General features: G+C 46.6%; 1 long non-coding RNA gene across 2 annotated transcripts; it reads right to left on the bottom strand.

Moving 5' to 3' along the window:
* Positions 1–1,967: 1,967 nt before the first annotated feature.
* Positions 1,968–17,298, bottom strand: LOC149524019 (uncharacterized). 2 transcript variants are annotated; one of them, XR_016350190.1, is made up of 5 exons: positions 17,066–17,298; positions 16,182–16,265; positions 15,533–15,768; positions 6,434–6,635; positions 1,968–4,464 (listed from the first exon to the last, which is right to left on the bottom strand). It is a non-coding gene; the product is annotated as an uncharacterized LOC149524019 (long non-coding RNA). The 2 variants fall into 2 exon arrangements; XR_016350191.1 differs by lacking the exon at positions 6,434–6,635 and having other exon boundaries at positions 17,066–17,280.
* Positions 17,299–19,401: the final 2,103 nt, after the last annotated feature.

Genomic DNA, 19,401 nt, shown 5'->3' with positions numbered 1-19,401 from the left:
TTTTCTCGCCCTGGAGGACGAGGGCGGCGGACTGTGGTGCATCAGGGCGTCCCGCCGCTCCCGTCCTCCGGGGCGAGAAAAGCCCCGTTCGCAACTGCGGATCTGACATAAGTCGGATCCGCGTAACTCGGGGACTGCCTGTAATAATTTGATTAAACAGTTCATCTACAGCAGAAGCATGCAGATTTTTAATAGTATGTAGTAAATGAAACACAATCCAAATGCACTTGTTTTAACAATATAATATGAAACAGGTAAAAACCTCAACAATCCCTAGCAAATTGGACTTGCCTATAATACTCACATTTAAAACATGCTCTATAAACTTTAACGATCCTCATTAAAGAGATCAAGAATTCTAAAAGTGCATATGCTGCGTCACTATGACACAGCCTATAAAAAAGGGCAGTGTGTTGCCGCAGCACCACAGAAGCAGTTCTGGGGACCCACAGTTCCCTCCCTCTTTTAAAGTAAAATTCTTCTGACCTGTACAAGAAGTAAATTACTGCCCATTCTCCTCCATGAGCTTGCTTGCATTTACTAGTGCATTTAGGAGTAGAGCCATGTTCCCCCCTCTTCCTGCTCCCAGAGGGAAGGGACATGCAGAGCAGGGCCAGTTTTAGGCCGATTCGACTGATTCCCCGGAATGGGGTCCCATGCCTAAGGGGGCGCCGCTCCCGGGTGCGTGACGCATGCGCAGTGCCATCCAGGGTGCGCGGCGCATGTGCAGGGCCCCGGGCACACGACACATGCACAGTGCCGCCCTAGGCACGCAGCGCATGCATGGCCCCGCCTCCGGAATTGGACCCCGTGCTTGTTAAAACCGGCCCTAGTGCAGAGGTTCAACTGAGGTTATTAATCCCCTTTGTCCCACTGCACAGGTGGACGTGAGTAAAAACTTATCCCATCATAAGATTCAAGGGCTGGAGTTTGCTCCTGGAGGAGACTGCACTGTCTCCCCATTGTACCATAATAAAAGGTTATTTTCAGTATTGCCAGCCCAGAGGGTGATAAAACCATGAGTCAAGTCTCCAAAACTCATGGGATTGGCTTAAAAATCAGGGGACTTAAACATAAGTGTGGGAATCTTTTTATTCACCTTCTGACTTTGGAGCTGTCAGAGTGCATTCACATTTTCAAGTTTCTCTTGAAGGCTATGTCTAGACTGCAGGCTTCTTTCATAAGAAACTTTTCTGGAAGAGATCTTCAGAAAAAACTTCTTCCAAAACAGAGGATCCACACTGCCAAAACACATCGAAAAAGCAATCTGCATTTTTGAAAGATAGCGTCCACGCTGAATGGACGCTATCTCACATTTAAGCTGTGATTACTATGATGGAGTGGCCACCAGGATATCTGTGCTTTTTCCTCTTTCCTCTTCTTTCAATATAACTCCCTCTTCCCCTTCCACACACGCCTTTTTCCAAAAGAGCTCTTTCAGAAAAAGGCTTCTTCCTTGTAGAAAGAGGTTTACCAATGTCAGAAAAAACCCTCTGTTCTTTCCATTTTTTTAAAAAGAACATGACTTCAGTGTAGACGTAAGTGACTTTTTTGGAAAATTGGCCGTTTTTCTGAAAAAACTCTGCAGTGTAGACATACCCTAACTGAAACTTTTTTGGAAAGCTGAAATTCTGAACTAATCACATGTCTCCAGGAGCTGGAGCTTTAAGAAAGACCCCAAACCTTATAAGACTCTTAATAAAATCATTACTCATGGCAGTGGTGACTCTTCTTTAGGAAAAAGTGTACTTTCCAGAAAATGAATGGTTTCTAAAATACATTTTAATTCATAGATCACAATCTTACATGAGTTCACAAGCTAATTTTAATTAGGATAGTGTACTACAGCAATTCTTGCTAGAAGTTTCCTATTTCTAGTATAGTACCAGACTATTTACTCCTCTGAACTTTTTACACTTTTTTGCCGAGTTACAGTAGAAAAAAAATTGAGTAAAGTATTCCTGTACCACATGCCAATTTATCTTTCTGAAAACTTTCATAGTGTTTCCAGCATTTATAGAACAAATGGGAGGTCAATGGTGCTTTTATTTCACATGGCAGTATCTGAAGCTCTCAATATTTTATCATGACATGTAGGAGCCTTTAAATCATTATGGCACCACATACCCTTAATATGATCCTAAGAAGAGGCACAATTAAACATATCAGGAAAGGCAGAGGGCAACTTGGAGTAAGAAAGTGGATGAACTTTCTGTAACTGTCAATTTTTGCAAATATCTTGGTTGATCCTGGTTAGAGATAGTTCATACAACACCTGCTCTGTTTGTGGTGTTTTTTCTTTCAGAACTCAGTCTTGCCCAACCATAAGCCTGTCTTCCTCCTGCAGTAAAACTTAGAAAAATCAGGGCTTTTGATTTCACTTACACTGTTAAAGCTTTGTGCTTTTCCCAGGTCTCCATACTCCACATGTCAGGATGATTCAGTACTATTTCACTATACAGCTCCGCACTGATAGGCGAGAGAGCTTTGTCAGTCCAGAACTACCGTAAAATCTCGAGTATAATGCGCAGTTTTCTCCCAGGTTATTTAGCCTCAAAGTCGGGGTGCACATTATAAATAGGAGCTATATTTTAAAGTTTTATTTTGGCAGAAGCCGACGAATCTGTAAGTAGCACCAGGCTGGGGAACTTCCCCTCCCCTCCACACAGAAAATTTCCCACCCGCTGCCCCGCCAGGCTCCCAGACAAGGCAAGGAGCCAGCGTTTCCACCAGGCTGCAGTGCCCTGGCTCGCTGCCTGCCTGGTGCTCCTTCAGGCTGCGCCTGGGGGTCCCAGTGGCAGGCGTGAGCTTGGCATGGCGCACGGGCAGCTGTCTGGGAGGGTGGGGGGCAGGTTTCAAACTCCGCCGCTGGCTCCCCCGGCTGCGTTCATGTTTCCTGGGTGAGCCTGCAGGTGGGAGCAGGGGTCCCTCCTTACTGCTCTCCGGCAGCCCAGGGCCGCTCTGGGAAGCGGGCGAGGCTGGGGCTGGAGCTGGTGGGTTGGCTCCTGGCTTTTTTAAAGAAAAATGTCTGAGGTAAGCGCGATGTACAATGGGGTGCGCATTATATATAGGAGTTCAGTTTTTTTCATTATGCTAAGATTCAAACGTCAGGGTGTGCATTACGCATTATACTCAAGATGTTATGGTATGTGTTGTTTTGACTGCAGTAGTGCCTAGCAACGCCAGGGCTGACCTGGGACACAAAGCATGGTGCAAGAAGGCAGGAGTGGACTGCATCTTGAACCATAGAAAATTGCTCCATAGAAAATGATCTCCAGTCTGTACCATGCTGTTACTTTCAGTTCTCTCCACAAACAGCAATATCATTTACAATGTCCTTTGTCTCCTCAATCCTTTTCCCAGGGCCCAAGAGAAGAAGAGGTCTCTGGCTCTGGACTCAGCTAACCCTGCTCCAATCTCCTGCGTTTCCTTTCTGTGCCTTTCTGATCAGTCTTGAGCTGATGGGCTAATTGGCTCTGTAGCTCACACAGCCACCTGACTAGATAATTAATTCCCAGTCAGCTTTCTTGAGGATGGAAGGGAACTAATTGGTGTCAGAATGATCCGAGTACAGGATCACCTGTTAATGCCCTGCACTCTGTCACAACAGGACAACCCTTCCCCCTCATCGTCCCCCACACACAGTTCCTGCCCCAAAGAGCTGCGCAGGAGTTTTTGAAGAGAGGTCACATGCAGGGGATTGATCACAGAGCTGCTGTTAATTAAAGACTCTTGAATTCTAAGTCTCATACTGTGACTCTCTCTGTGTCTTTAGATAATTCACACTTAATTTCTGCCTCAGTTTCTCCTTCTATTGCCTATTGTGTAGGGCTCTTCCAAAAATGATGTGAAGTCTTTTGAATGTGGACCTCATTTTATGTCCACAACTATGTGTGGAAGGGATTTATTGGAATTTTTTTTGTTTGGTTTGGATGCAGTGTGGCGGGCAGCCTCCATTTGTGTCCACAAATAACTACAAAGCCAAAGTGGTAATACCCTTGCTTAGTTTGTACCATGATTGGTATATGCGAGAGTCTAGGCTTTAAAACTCTCACGCAGAAGCACGATGCCACTGCCAGGGGCAACATAGCCTGAGGAGTCAGTGGATAATAACAACGGTCTTGTGACAGAGGTGATTTTTGGAACCTTGATCCCGGTCAGATGACTGAGTCAGGACATAAAATTTAGTCTGCTCTCAGCATCTGTGTCTAGCACACATTTAAGGTACTAGTCATGCTACCTGGAAATTTGGACACCCTCAGATTATTTCTCCTGTATGACCAGCATCAGGACATAGGCTTCACCTGGTCCTAAAACATTGTCCACTGGCCTGCCAAATGAAATTGATGTCCTCACATAAACATCCAGCTGTGAAAAATCATTCCTGTTAGGCACTGTGAGGTTTCTTTACTCCAGGCGTGTGTGAGCCTCATTGCCATAGTTACTTGGGATCATCTTCTTTACCTGCCATCCAGAAAACAAACACGTGTGAGACACAAGACTGTAAAAACTGACAGTAACATAATGGCACTCTTCAAACACCCACATTCCAAATAACACTTCCTCCAGCTGCACAGTTGAATCCTCTGCAACCAGCCCTCATATCTCTTTGGAGAGATCTGCCTTGTCCACTTGCTCTTGAGATTTCAGTGGAACTCTTTAGTTTCCAGTATCAGAGGGATAGTCTTGTTAGTCTGTGTGACGGCGCGTTGGGGTTTTCCCGTCTCCTGCACCCCTGTAATGGCACGGACAGACTCCACCAGCCAGTAGAATAGAGGGTGTTTATTGCTTCTTCAGGGTACAGCACAGCACAGATGTAATCTGGTTCCAGAGCAGGCATAGGATGCCTCAGCTCCCCTTGAGATGGGGGAGACTGGGCCCTTAAATTCCAGCTCGTTTCCCTAGGCTGTCTCCTCCATGCTCCCAGACAGAAACTAAAACTCTCTTCAAGCCCTGCCCCGCAGCCAGGGGTGGCATTCCACCTTCCTTTGTTTCTCTCCGTGGGGGGTAGCTGGTCGGACAGGTTGAGAGACCCTTGCCTAGTGACTCATCCCCTGTCCTGCTGGGCCGTACTACAGACAGCTGCCAGTGGGGGTCACCCACAGCCCAAGTTTAGCAACCAGCAAGGTACTCACACTACATCACAGTCTGGATCTGCAAAAGCGACAAGGAGTCCTGTAGCACCTTATAGACTAACAGATGTATTGGAGCATAAACTTTCGAGGGCAAAGACCCACTTCATCAGATACATCTGACGAAGTGGGTCTTTGCCCATGAAAGCTTATGCTCCAATTCATCTGTTAGTCTATAAGGTGCTACAGGACTCCTTGTCTCATTAGTTTCCATGTGCCAACTAATGTTTACCTTCCTCTGGATGCCTCAATACTTTATAGCATTCAGATATTTCTAAGTGCTGTACAAACAACAATTACTTGATCCTACATCACCCTTGGTGTGTGTGTGTGAGAGAAGTATTATCATCTCCATTTTGCCTGCAGGGAACCTGAGCATCAGAGGATAAGGGACTTGCCTGAGGCTACACAGCAAGTCAGTGGCGCTGCTTCTTTTATTACTCAGGAGCCCTGGCTCCTGGTCCATGTTCAGAGTATTAGAGCAGTGGTATGCAAACTCTTTCAGCCACACCCCCACTGCTGGTGGTGCCCATCTGCAGTGTGAAGGTACTGACAGGCCTTAGAGAGCTCCCTATCAGCATAAAGCAGCCACATTGTCTATGCAGTGTGACCTGTGTCCAGGGCAGCACAGCCTAGTGGCCACAGAGCTAATATGCAATCTCTAGTGTTCAGGGTAGTTCGGCCCAGCGGCCACAGAGTCTATACACAGTACAGACCAGCAGCCTCAGAGTCAATATACAATTCGTCTGGGATCAGGGTAGTACAGCCCAATGGCCTCAGCATATATATACAGGTAGTCCCCAAGTTATGAACGCATCGATTTACGACCATTTGTTCTTACGACCAACCTCCCACTAAGCATGTCCCCAAGTTACCAACGCGACTTGCGCTTATGAACAGCACGGTCACATTTAAAAGAATGGGGTCCGACTTACGAACAGATCGAGTTACGACCAAGTGCTTTGTATGGAACTCGTTCGTAAGTCGGGGACTATCTGTAGTATGGAGCATGCAAAGCATATATATAGTATGGCCCAGCAGCCAGAGTCAATATAAGCTCCCTCTAGGATCAGGGCAGTATGGCCCAATGGCCACAGAATCAATATATAATAGACAAAGCTCCCCCATGTGGGGGTATCTGAGGAGGGGGGAGGTAGGGAGACCCAGGCCATCCCTCTCCAACGAATCCCAAACCAGGGCCCTATTACCAGTGACATTGTCCACTTTTAGCTCTACAGGAAATCCCATTGCAACACATCAAGCTCTCAGAGAGCAATTCCCTGCCCTGGGTGACTTCCTACCCAGAGCTTGTAAGAAGTCCTCTTCATCTTCATGCTCTGGTCCAGAGGCTTCTACTGCAGTCCCTCTCGGCCTGTCTTTTGTACACGGAGAAGTTCTAAAATGGCTCCCCTATGTTACATCTACTAAACAATTGTAGCGGTGAGGTGCAAATATCAGTGGAAATGCCTCATGTCCAACAGCTTCAGGGGTAGCTGAGTTAGTCTGTTACAGAAAAAAACAACAAATGGTCTGGTAGGACTTTATAGACTAATGAAACATTTTCAAGAATTTCTCCAGATACTTAATGATTCTCTGTCTCCCACCGCCCTCCCTTTTTCTTTCTCTCCTCTTCCCCTCTCCTATTTATTTCACGTTTTCATATTCTCAACTCATAACTCCGATCATCTGAAGAAGTGAGCTGTGCCCACGAAAGCTCATGATACCATCTACATGTTTCGTTAGTCTATAAAGCGCTACCAGACCATTTGTTGTTTTATTCATGTCCAGCAGTTTGCCAAGAAAATCCCATTGAAACAACAATAACATGGCACAAGGAAGGTTTTCAAGGCACTTGAGGGAATCCAGGCAGAAATACACATCCATGACATTACAAGTAATAATTCAGATTTCCTTGGAAATACAAAATATCACACACTTCACAATCCAACAAGCTTCTACAAAATTTCTTTGCTCAGCTCAGACCTTTCCCAACTGCTGTGGTCTGGGCAGGATCCATTCATACTGTAACCTTCTTGGCATCTAGCCCTCTGACGTGTCCTGACAAGGCTAAAGCAAAATGGTGAGCTGATCTCTCTCTCTCTCCCTCCTTCTGGCATTCTCAGACTTCTCTAATTATTCTTATTATTCTTAATAATATTTGCATTGTAACAGTGCCTGAAGCCTCCAGTCATGTCAAAAGGCCTCAATCTGGATTTGGAGCCCCACTGAGGGAGACACTGTATACTAGAGTTGGTTTTTAAAAGTCCCTTAATAACATTTTTAGTTAAAAAATACTTTTTTGACAAACCAAAAAAAAAATTGTGGAAAGTGTCTGCTTTTCTCTGGTTTATTAAAATTCTTGTATCAGAAAGCCAAAAATTTGAAAAAATAACAATTTTCACATGAAGTATATTTGGTTTTCAGTAATTTTTCACTAAAAATACACTGAAAATATTCAAATTTGGGGTGAAAATGTTCAGGTTTTACCAAAAAACCTTGGTTTTTTGAGAAAGTCAAAATTTTCTGTAGGAATAAAAAATTCCAGCCAGTTCAACTGTACACACATATAATAAAAAGGTCACTGCTTCAAAGCACTTGCAGTATAAGTAATCCTTAAGTATATTTAAAAGCTTTGGGTGCCATATAAGTCTTATTGGCTGGAGTCAATCCTTTTTTATATTCCAGATATATCTTCAGTCCCTGGCTCTATGATTATAATCTCCACTGACTTTTTTCTTGCTCAGGATTGCTCATAGCAAGGGAGGGAGAGGACATAGCTTACATATTTTGACACGTGGCTCCCTTATTCCCTCTAAGAAAGTCTTTTCTTGAATGTTACAGTCTATCAGGAGATTTTTATATTTTACTTTTTTTAGGTTAGAGATGAGCTCAAACTACAAAGCCCTCATCCAGATTTCAAACATTTTAACATCTGTCACTGTTTGGATGGGGAGTTTTTTTTTTATTTAGCCCAGTTTTTTTTTATTTAGCCCACCTGCAAAACTTTTATGCATGTTTGGAATTTAAATACTTTTGAGATTTGGAAATGTATGTCTCCTATACTTTGGTTTGAGCCCATTTATATTTAAAATATGTTGCTTTTACTTTTGAAAAGACACAATGTAACCAATATTTCCTAAACTACAGGGGAACTTCCACCAGACGCTTGCAAAATACTTTCAAATTAAATAATTAAGGCTAATAACAATACTTACCACGTTGGGGCAGGTTATTTTCTAAATAAAAGGGATATTGCGATATAGAGTGACTTTCTTATAGTCACATAACAAAGTTGCACCGACTTGGGAATGGAAGCTAGGAGTCATGTGTGTCAGTTCTTTTCACTAAACTCTTGACCACACTTACGTTTATCATTGCAATCTATCCATAGGCTTCCACTTTAATCACAGCCAACCCCATTGACATCCACAGCATTAAATACCTTTTCAACATTACAAAAGAGCATAAATGCTTCTTGCCTTTACTCTTTTTTAAATCTTTGCATGCTCCAAAAAGAATTATCATTTCAAAATGTATAATCTTGTGGGAATAGAATATGGTTCATATAACAGAGAAAATGGTTGAGTAGTGGCCCCTAAAATAATGGCAGGTTAAAATGATGATTGTGTTTATTCAAGCCTGCATTTTCCTGTAGACATGTAAAGTTGAACACCTAAAAACGGAAGCCCTCAAATTGGTGGGAACTTGTCTGAATGAGTAAATGGATATAGTCTCTAAGGCAGTGATTCCCAACCTTTTTCTCATGGAAGAAACTCCTAAAATAATTTTTCATATCCTGAGGAACCTCTACCTAGGAAAATGCTTGGCCAGAAAAAGTTGACAGTGGGGAGCGCAATTCAATTACTGCTAAATTTTTTCAAGAATATTTATTTGTAAAGAGCTGTTATATATATGTGTGTGTGTGTCAGTTTACATTGTAAGAAAAAAAATTGGAGTATTTTTCCTGTCTTTTTTTGTATCATCTAATCTTTTTTTTCAAATATCAAATATCCTCCCCCTCTTGCCTTATTTTCTTTCTCTTCTCCTCCCCCTCCTGCCTCACTCTCTCTTTCTCTTCTCCTCCCCCTCCTGCCTCACTCTCTCTTTCTCTTCTCCTCCTCCTCCTGCCTCTCACTCTCTTTCTCTTCCCTTCCCACTTCTGCCTCACTCTCTCTTTCTCTTCTCCTCCCCCTCCTGCCTCTCACTCTCTTTCTCTTCTCCTCCTCCTCCTGCCTCTCACTCTCTTTCTCTTCCCTTCCCCCTTCTGCCTCACTCTCTCTTTCTCTTCTCCTCCTTCTCCTACCTCTCACTCTTTTTCTCTTCCCTTCCCGCTTCTGCCTCACTCTCTCTTTCTCTTCTCCTCCCCCTCCTGCCTCAGCCCGGCTGAGCTGTGGAGAAGTCAGCTGAGTGCCAGGGTGGGAGGCGAAGGCCATGACAGAGGCTGTAGGCCCCCCTCGCTGAGCAGCACAGAAGTCAGCAGAGCGCCAGGGTGGGAGACAAAGGCCGTGACAGAGGCTCCCAGCCTGATGCTCGTCTGATTTCTGCACTGCTCATCTGGGCCGCCACGTGAGAGCAAGCAGCGTAAGCGGCCGTTTGGAGCGTGGCTTGCGCTGCTTGCTCCTGCGCGGCGCAGAAGTCAGCCGAGAGCCAGGGCGGAAGGCGAAGGGCATGACAGATGCTCCAGGCCCCACCCAGCATTATTTATTCCATGATTTCTCATGGAACCCCTGATAATGGTCCTTGGAACCCCAGGGTTCATGGAACCCCGGTTGGGAAACACTGCTCTAAGGGGTAGCCATGTTAATCTGTAACTTTAGAAACAGCAAGCAGTCCTGTGGCACCTTAGAGACTAACACATTTATTAGGTCTGAGCTTTCAGACTCATCAGATTAAGTGGATTTTACCCACAAAAGCTCATGCCCTAATAAAAGTGTTAGTCCTGTGACAGCAGAGACTGACTGCTCCTTCTTTTAAAATGTGTGCTTGTAACTCCTCTAACCTGCAGTAGATGGCAGTATAGGCATATAGGAGTGAACAGGGTGACATTACAAGCTGTTCTCAGTAAAGGGACAAATCAGAACAAGGAACACATTTGGAATGAAGTAAATATGCTCCAGTTTGGCAGTGTAAAAGAAGGATGAATGGATGGTCTGATAAGACATATAAAATTACCGCATAATGAAATGACAAACTACATAGCGTAAGATAGATGGGTAAATATAATAGGTTCCCACAGTGCCGGAAGGATTTACAGGCAACCATATGTATAATTCCCCTATTCCTCTAGAGGGCTGTACATTTGGCTATGCCAAACTTGTTTACCAGTGACACTACCACAGAGGAAAACTAACTGAATGTCTGTGGTGCAGAGGTTGCTACCATCTGCTCCTAAAACAAAGAAAGGAAGAAGAACCCAAGAGTGCTGCAGAAAGAAATGGGCTGTTTCTAGAGGAACAGAAGAGACTTCCTTGGTTCAAACAAATACAAAAGAAAGAAGTTGTACCATTTACAGCAGTGTTTTTATGTTTTGCGTTTGTACAAGGCCTACAACAATAGGGTCCCTTGCTTGGCTAATGTTCCTAAGTACACACAACAAAGAATGTGGTCATGCAAACAATTAATTATGAGTCCTGAAAATTACTAGATCCTACTTTCAGCAGTTGTGTAGCCAAAGTAGTTACCCACACTTATTTCTAAAATTAGAAACAAACTTGGACCCCTTCTAGGAGCAATAAACCACATCATCATATGGCTATGACCATAAATCTGTTAGCAACCAGTTATCTTGTTTCCATTATGTGGCCAGTAGTTTTGAATATACTTATATGTTTTTCACATTATAATACTGTGTTCTGGTCTTAACAATAAGAACAAAGGGTGATCATACAATTCAGCACAAGTGGCTACCTCTGACTCAAGAGAAAGCTCAGACTGAGCTGGTGTAGGATCAATGAACTAACTCTGACCCCTTCAGAGGGTGGTCCCTGAAGGTCAAGACTGAGGTTATTGACAGGGCAACTTAGGGAAATTCACACTGCAGCTTCCTGACTGTATATGGTCTGTCAATAAAAAGAAGTGTATGTTATTGCCAGCCACAGGCACCTATTTAGTAAATAAAATACAAAATATCCTATTACAATTATTTATTTTTCCTGGACTGAAACAGTACAGCAAAGTCCAGAGTTTGTGTTGCACAATTGGGTTAGGTCTATACTGCAGCCCTATTTAAGAATATGGAGGTATCCCAAAATAGCTATTCCATGTCTTTTGAGTGCACCCATTATTTCAAAATATAACAGGCTTGCTATTCCAATGTCCCTGTAAATCTCATTCCACCAGGAGTAAGGGATGTTATGGAATAGAGATTTATTTCAAAATAAGTGCTGCGTAGACAGTGCAAAATTTCAAAATTAGCTATTTTGCAATAACATCGAAATAAGATATGCAATTTACATAGCTCAAATTGCATATCTTATTTTGACCTATGGTGCATTTGATCCAAAATTATATCATGTGTGAACCAAACAATGCTACAGTGCAAATGATACTAATATCCTGGACCCCAACATTTTCTCCCATGGAAAATTTTACACAGACAGAAAGTTGATGTGGGCAAATCAATGTAGTACTTTGTGTTTCAGATACTCTTCAGAGTTCAGATTAACAGCCGGATGGCCAGAATAAAACATACAATTTCAGGATACATCAAGGACCAACAGGATGTCACATCTTGATAATACGTTGACTAGTGTGTGTGTGGGGAGATGTGTGTGTGCACATATGCGGGGGAAGGAGGATTCTCAGGTGACATATTGATGGCATAAAGCTCGTTCTGTAGGTGGCATGTCTGGAATGCTATGGATCTCTGATGATCTTCAATAGGCAATGGCTTGGGAGGGAGTGGGCATTACCAGCCACCAAAATTTAGATCCGTTCTGGGGGTGCTCTAAGTTGCACTGATGGGCAAATGAACCACACGAGCTGGTAGTGAAAGCATAAAGTTGGCATAAGAAACACATTTACCTCTCGGCTGTGCCAAGCACAGCTCAACTAGAGCTGAAGATTCAGTCCTTTGAATCTTTACAATTAAAAAAACTATTGTGAATAACTGTCTCAGGTGCAAATCATAAAAACCTGCAGGAGACCAACATCAAGTGGAAAATGTAATGTACTTGTATGTCAGAGGTCAGAGTTGGTTCTCGCTATAGAGTGGGCAGGACCTGGCTCTGCTGGTCTGCAGATTCCCTTCAAATCTTGGGGAAATAAGCGAATGTCAGGGTATCCACAAAGAGCTAATGCCTTCGCACTGTTCCATGGATAGTCTGTTCATCATGGCATCATTTAAGTTTTTTGGAGTCATGCTACCAGTCTTTCCTGGCAAGACCAGGAGCAATACCCCCTTCAGTAACATTTGTGGGAATACAGTGTGTGCCCATGCAAGTTTTAGCACTCGCTATCTTCTCTGGGAAAATCCCAGCATGAGTTTAGAAGAGTTTAGTTTCCTGCCAGCTAGGAAAACTGAGGGGAGACAGAAAGCCCCTGCTGGCTGAGAGGCTGACAGAAGAGAGAACGCCCCTGCCAGCTGGGGAGGGAAAGCCCCACTGGATGGGACCCTGCACCCTGAGCCGTTCATCACCCTCCCAACCCTCATTCTTGTACCTCCCCACATCCCTAGCCCCCTGCCCTGAGATCCTCCTCAGCCTCTCACCCTGACTCCTGCAACCTCCCACACCACCAGCCCCCTGCCCTGAAGGACCAAGGCAATGTTGGGTAAGTCTTCTAGTATTTGTATAATGTACAAGTCCTGGATCCCTTCTCATAGAAAACTTAAGCCGTGGGAGTCAAGGGAGAGAAATCTCCAGGAGGACTTCCTTTGGGACTCCCCTATGCCCCTTCCCATCAACCTGCTAATGGTGTTGTGTTTTCCCTCATCTCCCTTGGAAAATACTGTCCCAACCTGGTAGATCTTCAAGGATGGTAGGAAACTGGAGCTGGATGCCCAGAGCCCAGTGTTTCTCTAACACTAACTCTGGACCTGAGTTCCTGCTATCGACTGGCTCTCTACAGTGCAGCTCCACCACAGACACATTACTAACAATTCTCCTGGGGTGAGGCATCCCATGGGGTCAGGGAGAGATATATACAGAAATATACCACCCACAAGAGGGAAGCACTGGGACAATTTGCAGCCATAGTGGTCTGTTAAGCATACTCACTCCTGACTCTGGCCTACCCAGCCGCCTTGCTTCCACACGGTCTGGAAATAAGTGGGAGCAATGCAGCGGTGCTGGCCAAGTTCCAGTTGTATGCAAAAAGGAGAAGAGCTATAAACAGGACTGCACGTGTCTGTGTCTGTGTAAGAACAAGATCCAGAATCGCCCAAGAGACATCTGACAATGGAATTTGAACAAAATCCCATACTTATAATATTCCCAAGCACTTGCAATAATTAGCAGTAACTAACAACTAAGCCAGAATCATAGCATTAAAAAAGATCACAAGGGTCATCTAATCTAGCCCCCAATGTTTGTCTTGCAAGGCATAGTGGAAGGCAAGTATTATTTTGCCATGTGAAATAGGTGATTTACTCAAACATTTCTTGATCCCCGAGGGGGGAGGCCTTTGGACTCTGTACCAGGGCAGTGAAATTCACAGCTCTAATTTTATGTGGGCTGTGGGGGCAAGCTTCTAAACTGGTATAAATCGGCAAAGCTCCTTTGGCTTCAGCCACTGTAAGAAGAAACTGCAAAGTTAACTTCAGGGCACTATATGATCCCTCTTCCCCTCTCCCCCCTGGAAAATCTAACCCCAATGTTAGATCTTAAATCTCAATGAAAAACAAACCCTAATACATTTTAGCAAGGGGGCGGGGCTTAACAGAGCTGGTTCTACAGATCTTTTATAAACCTAAACAGGCTTTGGTTTCTCTTGTCCTGTAAAAACACACTGGGAACATCCCCCGCTCCCCTGCCTCCCACTTTTCCTTCATTTTAATGAGCAAGAAAAGGGGGTGGGGAAAATGCCAAGGAGCAATTATACAAAATATATACTGTGCTGATTAGGGATTCCTTTTCTTTAACGTCAAGAAGCCTGCTTTGAGTTCATGTTAAATCTCTCCCTCTCTAATGAGATATGGCTTATCCAGCTCAGAACAGAAAAAAAGATACAATTAACTTGTGGGGGGAAAGCAACAGTTTTCTAGGAGAAAAGGAGAGGAAGGGAAGAATTTGTGTCACAAAGGGGAATTAGGAAGGTTTGATCCTAGAGGCACTTATTAAAGTGAGTAACTTCACTCAGATGAAGAGCACTCTCTATGAATGGGATTTGGGTGTTTTCAGGATCCAGCTCTAAAATAATTCTCCTTTAGGCGCTGCGTTCCGCCCTTCCCATTTTGCTTTGGAAGCAGGATCAGGCCCCAAATGGGAAAACTGAAAGAAACATGTCACCGGGTGAAGCAGCACTCCAGCTCCCAGAAATCTCTGTGGAGCCCTTGTGGGGGAGGTGGGTGCTATGCGTGTCAGTCCCTGGAGGGATCGGCATGCAAGGTTCATACGGATCCAGGTCAGCCCCCAGCCTCTCCCTGAGAAAATGCCGCTCTGTCTACATGCCAGTTATTTATTTACCTATCGACGCACCCATCCGTCAGAAAACCCTTGGGGATCGGGGCACAGTCCTGCAGTTCTCACTCAGGCAGGAATTTCCTCCTGATGTCAAGGGATTTTTTTTTAAGTAAAGAGTGTTGGATTGGTCACTTCATCAGCTCGCTCTAACAAGCAGCCCTGCCACTCACCATGCCATGACACGCTGGGTTAATAACCAGAGGAGTCCAAAAATTCCAACATCATCATTAGGATAAAGGAAAACTGTACCGGCCTAGCGAGCGCGCACAAACTCCCAGTTGTTCGATGAAATACGGGGCTTGTGAAATTCTATTTATTCAGGGACAGCCACTAATGGCTGGATAATTCAGCGGGGAGAGTGCTTTTCTGTGTGCGACAAAACCCCGACCTTTTCATGGATCAGAGGCGGATTATAATGAAGGATTGTCTCCAGCCTTTGAGAACGGAAGATTGATCACTTTTAATATGGCAAAAGTGGAGGTGTTTGCAACTCTGGCATTTGGAAGAATCAGTTTAACATCGCCGGTGTGTGATCAGCCTGCCCGGTGTTTGCCCGCACGCACAAAAGGTGCCTTCTTGCAAGTTGATTTTCCCGGCCGGAGTATTCCTGACTGGTGTAACCTCGGCTGAAAATAGTCTTGCTCTTTACCTAAGCACACAAATAAACCGGGCGCGGTTGGAAAAGCAAGGTGGGAACATATGTAGCTGACGTTCTAAGGGGCCCGATCCTGTGTCTAGCCAACTCCCAATAGCTTCAACTGGAGTCGCATTTGTACTTACACCGGGGCCCTTTTTGTCTGGATCCAGCCGGGGATTGGGAGCTGAGATCTCCTCCTTTGTAAACGGCGTTACTTCTGACCGCACAGAAAGAGGAGAGATTAGGAAGGTCACTCTAGCCCCGGTGGGGGAAGGAGCAAATAACCGGGTGAAGTCCACGGGTGGGAAAGGACACCGCGACACAAAGCTTTTAGGAGCACACGCTGCCCCGGGCTGGGTGGGTCCCACGCTGGCTCTGTCTGAAAAAGGGAGTCTGGAATTAACGGCAAAAAAAAAAACAGCGGAAGAAAGAGAGAAGCTTTGTGTGTATCCCGGCAGTGAACCTGTCCAGAATTTCTTGTGCACCCCACTCTTCCATGGAGCCCACTGGGGGCTTGAGGGTTTGAGGTTTGTCAGGAATGCAGAATCTGGCCCCAGCGGGACCATTTTCGGAGTAAAACGCCCTGTAATCTGACCTCTGCTCGGCTGCGATTATCGTATCACTAGACTCTCTATTAAATCCGCGGGTGGATGGATGTGTGGGTAGGTGGAATTCATTAAATTACCTTAAACCCGAAGTCTTTTTATACAACCATCCCTCATCAGCATTTTTTATAACCCGGGTATAATAAAATGTACTGAATAGCTATTTGTAAGGGAGGACGGCTCAGACCTGAAGAAGAGCTCAGCGTGAGCTCCAACGCGCGTCTCTCTCTCTCCAAGAGTCGGTCCAGTTATTATCTCGCCCATCTTCTCTCTGAAACGCACATTTAACATTTAAACAACAAGATATAAACGCAGGACCCGGAACCAGAGAGGAAGGCGCATCCTAAGCCTGAGCGCGCAGAAGCCCTTTACATCTGGAGAGCCAGTTGGGCGCGTACACATCTTTGTGCTGATGGGACAAGTTTGGAAACCGTTTAGACCCAAACCGTAGATCAGGTCATTTCCTGCGGTGAGATGACATGATGGATCCACTAAGTGACTGCTAATGAGTCCCTCTAGTGAGCCGGGCAGCTCTCTCCAAACCGCAGATTCGCACGGAGCTCTGGAGATAAATTGGGATTCTCCCTCTCCCCCCAGTTTTTAATCCACTTTCGTCTGAAGAAAATGCACAGACACACACACACACACACACACACACACACGGTTCAAAGCTCCTCTCCCCCCCCCCCCAGCCCCTCCACACACGAAACTTAAATGCCACAGGGTTGCAAGGAATCACCCCCCCCCCCCCTTCAGAGAATGAGTCCTTGGCATTCCAGTCTCACCCTTCCCCCTGGAATCCCTCCTGCTTCTCTTTGGGTCAAATAACGCTGCTTCGGCCCAAAAGAGAGCAGGCTGCTAATCGGTGCCGGGGTCAGGGACAGGCCTGTAAAGGGGCATTTCACCCGCGCCCGGCCCTTTCGATCCCCCGTCGAACCGCAGCCTGGCGCAGATTAGCAGGGAGCTGGGTTTGCCCTGGTACCCTGCTCCCTCCTCGGAGGCTGACAGGCCCTGGGCCAGGTGGCCTTTTTCATCGGGCACCTCAGCTCGCTGAGCCCGGTGTCCTCCTACCCGAAGCTGTGGTCTTCCTTAGGAGTGCCGCGGGCCGCGTTCTCCCCAGAGCAGCGCACCCCGCCGACGTGGCTTGGGCGGGCTTGTCCCAAGAGCGGAACAACAGGTGCCTGCCCCAAGCCCCCTGCCAGCGAGCAGAGGCCAAGTGTGTGTGTGGGGGGGGGGAGGGCGGGGGAAGGGGGATTCTCCTTTGCACCCCTGCAACTCCTCGGATTTCTCAAGGACACGTTCCGCTGACCCCCTCCCAGGCGCCTCTCCTGAACCCAAGGGTTGGGTTGGGTTGGGTTGTTTTGTGTGCGGCACGCAGGGACAACGGGTGTGCAAAGGGCAAAGCCTGACGTGACGCGATTTCCCTTTTCTTCCTTCTTTCCTCTCCCTTCCCCCCCCCCCCCCCCATCCCTCCCTCACCAGAAGAGACAGAAAGAGCCGGAGCCAGAAAGCCCGGGAGGGCGTCTCATGGCACCGCGCACTTCTTTGGGAAACCGTCTGCAACCCGGGCCAGGTCCGCGCGTGGGTGCACGCAAATGCGAGTCACCCCGAGACACGCCTTTATTTATGTGCAAGGCGCCCCCCCCCGGGACTCTGGGGGGCCCTCCTGCCCCCCCCCCACTTTGAGATTGCCCCAGGGCGCAGGCCGTTGTGTCCTCCCTGAATCCCCGATAGAACTGAGACCGAAGCAGCAGGCAGTTCGGGGGGAGAGGCAGTTCGGGGGGGGAGAGATTCCCCCCCCCTTAACAACCCCTGCTGTCCCCTGCGGGGTGTTGGGGGGGGCTGAATCTTCCCGGGGAAATAAGCCCAGGCAGGTGGAAGTCACAGCAGCCTGCCTGAGCGCCACGGCCATTAGAAGCACCCAGCCACACTTGACTTGCTGCTGGTTTCAGTCTCGGTTGCGGGGACTGGGTCCACAAGGGCGCAGGGCGGGTTGGGGAAGGAACCAGCTGCCTCGGCAGGAAAAACGGCCTCGCCCTGTTCAGGTCAATGCTGCTTGAAAAGGCTCAGCCCAGCAGCAGCCCCCGGCACTCCCCCACTGCCCAGCTCCCGGCCTTTCACACAGTCGCGCCCGGGCGAGACCTCCCGACCCAAATACTTCGCGGCACCGCTGATCTTCTCTGCAAGGTGGCGATTTTAGGCAAGCTCAGGGCAGAGTTCAAGGAACGGGGCTTTAGGGGAAACCAGCAACGGACTGACTCTCCTGATTTCCCGGTCCAGCGGGATCTGAATCGGGCTGTTTTTGGAAAACATGCCAATCGCCTGCTTTTTGCATGGCCCCTAAAGATCGAAGGCCCATCCTCGCCCATCCCCTTCTGCGTCCCAGTTTTTGTTTCGTTCCAAACATTGTTGGTAGGTCGGATTGTTTTTCTGTCCCAGCGTTTTCTCCCCCTTCGCCCCCAACGCATTTCTCCCTGCCTCCCCGGGTATCTTTCCTCTGGGGAGGCAAACAGCCTTGTGGTGGGGGCAGTAGGATCCTACTCCACAGCCAATAGGTCTGTCGCTCCCATGTTTGCCTCTTCATCTCCTTGTTATTCTGTTTATTCCGGTCTCACTTCGAATTCCGTTGCCTATTGTTCTTCATCGCAGTCACTCATTTCGAGATACCCCTTTCCTATTGGCTTCCCCTGATGCACCCACTGCCAGGACAGATGTTGCTGATCTTTCCTATGTATCTTTCCTAAGCGCAGCCAACCTAATAATCGAGTTTGCTGGAAACATTAGCCGGAGTGTTAAGTTCGAAATTCTTCTTAAATATAGAGCGAGGTCACAGGGGGGGGAAAACCCTCCTGCACATAAATTGGACACAGGAGGGCAGATGTAGACTGAACAGGAAGTGCTGGCCCAAGGCTAAATGAAACAGCTGGTGCTATTGTTCTGGATAGAAACTGCCTTTGCAAACTCCGCACAGCTCAGGCTCCGAAAGCAGCTGTTAGTAATTACAACACATGAAAAGAAGGGCGCAGGATTAGGCAAGTGACGAAAAAGCAATGGTACCCATGGATTTATTGCTCGCTAAGGCGAAGCAACCCCTCTCCGGACGAGTGGAAAAAGTCAACATGTAACGCTCAGCGCGGACAATTCCTGCGCATTGTCTCCGGGCTGCGCGAGAAGTGGCAAAAGGGACGATCAAACGAATGGGGGACAAGCACCGAGGAGCTAAAACCATCTGGAGCAAAACCAAACTTTCTGAATCTGGAACAGTGCTGGTTTAACGGAAACCCACTTTGGGGGAGCTACTCTGCAGTTGGCTGTACTCGCGCAGGGTCAGTATACGGAAGGAGGTTCCTGCTTTTCACGCTTTTGCTGAATTTTGAGTTAAAAGTCAAGTAAATTTCATGTGTGAA

This window comes from Pelodiscus sinensis, chromosome 8, assembly GCF_052426305.1.
Source record: "Pelodiscus sinensis isolate ZL-2025 chromosome 8, ASM5242630v1, whole genome shotgun sequence".
NCBI classification, from domain to species: domain Eukaryota; kingdom Metazoa; phylum Chordata; order Testudines; family Trionychidae; genus Pelodiscus; species Pelodiscus sinensis.
The sequence above is the reverse complement of the archived record's forward strand: the minus strand, read 5'-3'. Positions and strand labels throughout refer to the sequence as shown.